The following is a 2,697-nucleotide window of genomic DNA, read 5'->3' on the forward strand; positions in this document are numbered from 1 at the left end:
CAGTTGTAAACAATAAACTGAGGACTTGAGCTTCTTGTCTAATACTCAAGATGTTTGGTATATATATATATGTGGTTGTTGGCCTTCGTGCCATATTTAGTATATATGTGGTTGTTGGCCTTCGTGCCATGTTTTTTTGCAGGTTTTCAAACCTCTCCGTGCAGGGGAGGTGCTGCCGAAATTTTGAGTCGACACTAACCATTTTTGCCCTTTTTGCAGGAGGACCTGTGGAAGGGACTCGGCTACCCCGATCGTCTTTGTCGGCACTGCGGGTCTTCCTGCACCGCGTCGACTCTCCACTGCACCGGCTCTCCACCGCCCCGCTAGCCGTACCTCACCGCCACCGTAGGTATAACCCCTCTATCCGTATGTGGTCTTTGGTCGCGTAACCTAGTTAGGTGTCTCCCGTTCGAAAGAGATACGGTCAGAGATATGTGGACCTTTGCATATCTGTGACTGTATCTCTTTCGGATTGTCCACGTATTTTGGACAGCCCGCGGATGCGTAGTTGAGGATAGTTTTCATGCTCCGCTCCGGTTCGAGATGGTGTTTCGGCATTACCTTTCCGTTGTTCTTCGGATACACACTCTCCTTTGCAGGACGTGTATCGGGAGAACAGCGGGGAGGTGCTGTCGAAATTCCGTCTCGAATAGGAGTGTAGCATGAAAACTTACCTCAACTACGCATCCGCAGGTGGGATTAGGACCTATCCTCACCTATTAGAGAGTTAGGACACCGCGTAGATGCAATTGGTGGTCACCTGTTGTGATGTTATATATGCTAGAGGATGGAGGACCGTCAGTGGATGTACACAGGCCGAACAAGTCAGGGTGATGTCAGCTATGAATGGATGCAGAAGACCGATCGTTTCTTGAATCGTGCATTCGGCAAGGCCGCAAAATTCCCGAAAATGGCTTTGTGTCCCTGCAGCAAGTGTGGTAACAGGAGAATGCTAGACAAGGAACTCATGGGTACACATCTGCACAAGAATGGGTTTACCCCGAACTACACCCGATGGGTCCATCATGGTGAAGCCCATCGTATGAGAGAGGAGGTGGTGAGACAACGCGTCGAGGCTTTTGATGCTGATGCCGGGGTAGCAGATATGGTAGATGACGTTCACCAAGCACAGTTTGTTGAAGGGCGTGAGGAGACAGAGATGCAAGCAGCCATAGATGCGTTCAAGTACATGATGGACTCGGCACAGAAACCCCTTCATGCTCATTCTGAGGTCTCCCAGCTGGATGCCATAAGTCGCTTGATGGGGTTGAAGTCCGAGTTGAACTGGAGTCGAGAAGGCTTCGATAAGGTGTTGACCGTTGTTGGCACCCTGCTTCCAAAAAACCACGTGTTGCCGAAGACCATGTATGAGGCGCACAAGCTCCTTAAAGCACTGAAGATGCCGTATGAGCAGATACATGCTTGTCCGAATGGGTGTGTCCTATTTCGAGAAGAACTTAAGGAGGCAAAGTACTGTCCGAAGTGTAAAGCCTCCAGGTTCCTAGAGGTAGAGTCTGGTGACAGTGGTGGCCAGAAGAGCCAGCTTAAGATACCTGCCCGAGTCCTACGACACCTTCCCTTCGTGCCGAGGATTCAAAGGCTATTCATGACTGAGGAAACTGCGAAACAAATGACGTGGCACAAGAATGGCAAACGCTACCATCCTGACAAGATGGTGCATCCAGCTGATGGTGAAGCATGGGCTAGCTTTGATGACAAGCATCGTTTGAAATCCGATGAGGCTCGTAATGTACGTGTCGCGCTGGCAACAGATGGGTTCAATCCTTATGGCATGATGTCTGCCCCTTACACATGTTGGCCCGTGTTTGTTATCCCCCTCAATCTCCCCCCTGGCGTCGCTTTTCAACGACATAACGTGATCTTGACGTTGATAATTCCTGGGCACCCGGGTAGTAATATGGGTGTGTTCATGGAGCCCGTGATTGATGAGTTGATCAAAGCTTGGAATGAAGGGGTTTGGACATACGACCGAGCTACAAAGGAAAGCTTCAAAATGCATGTCTGGTACCAGTACTCCATGCATGACTTCCTAGCCTATGGGTTATTTTGCGCCTGGTGTGTTCACGGGAAGTTCCCGTGCCCAATATGCCAAGAAGCTATGAGGTTCATTTGGTTGAAGAAGGGCGGAAAGTATTCGTCGTTCGATCAACATCGTCAATTCCTAGATGACAACCATCCATTCCGACATGACACCAAGAATTTTAGGAAAGGTGTCGCAGTCATGGACCCTAGACCGCACCTGAAGACTGCTGCTGAGGTTTATGCTCAGATAGATGCTCTCGTGCCCAGTGAAGAAGGTGGTTTTGTGGGATATGGTGAGCAACACATGTGGACTCATAAGTCCGGCTTGACGAGGCTCCCCTATTACAAGGACCTACTGCTGCCCCATACCATTGATGTAATGCACACTGAAAAGAATATCGCCGAAGCACTTTGGGCAACACTCATGGACACTGACAAGTCTAAGGACAACCCTAAGGCTAGAGTGGACCTGGAGACGTTATGCGATAGACCACAGCAAGTGATGCGGCACTCCTACAAATGGCAAGAACTGGAAAAGGCCTAAGGCTGATTTTGTCTTGAAACCTGAACAAAGGAGGGAAGTACTACGATGGATTCGCGTCTATGTCCGTAAACCAATCGTCTTCGCTGCCTGCCGTCTCGCGGCTTCTTTGT

The sequence above is a fragment of the Sorghum bicolor genome, chromosome 7, assembly GCF_000003195.3.
Source record: "Sorghum bicolor cultivar BTx623 chromosome 7, Sorghum_bicolor_NCBIv3, whole genome shotgun sequence".
Taxonomy (NCBI): Eukaryota; Viridiplantae; Streptophyta; class Magnoliopsida; order Poales; family Poaceae; genus Sorghum; species Sorghum bicolor.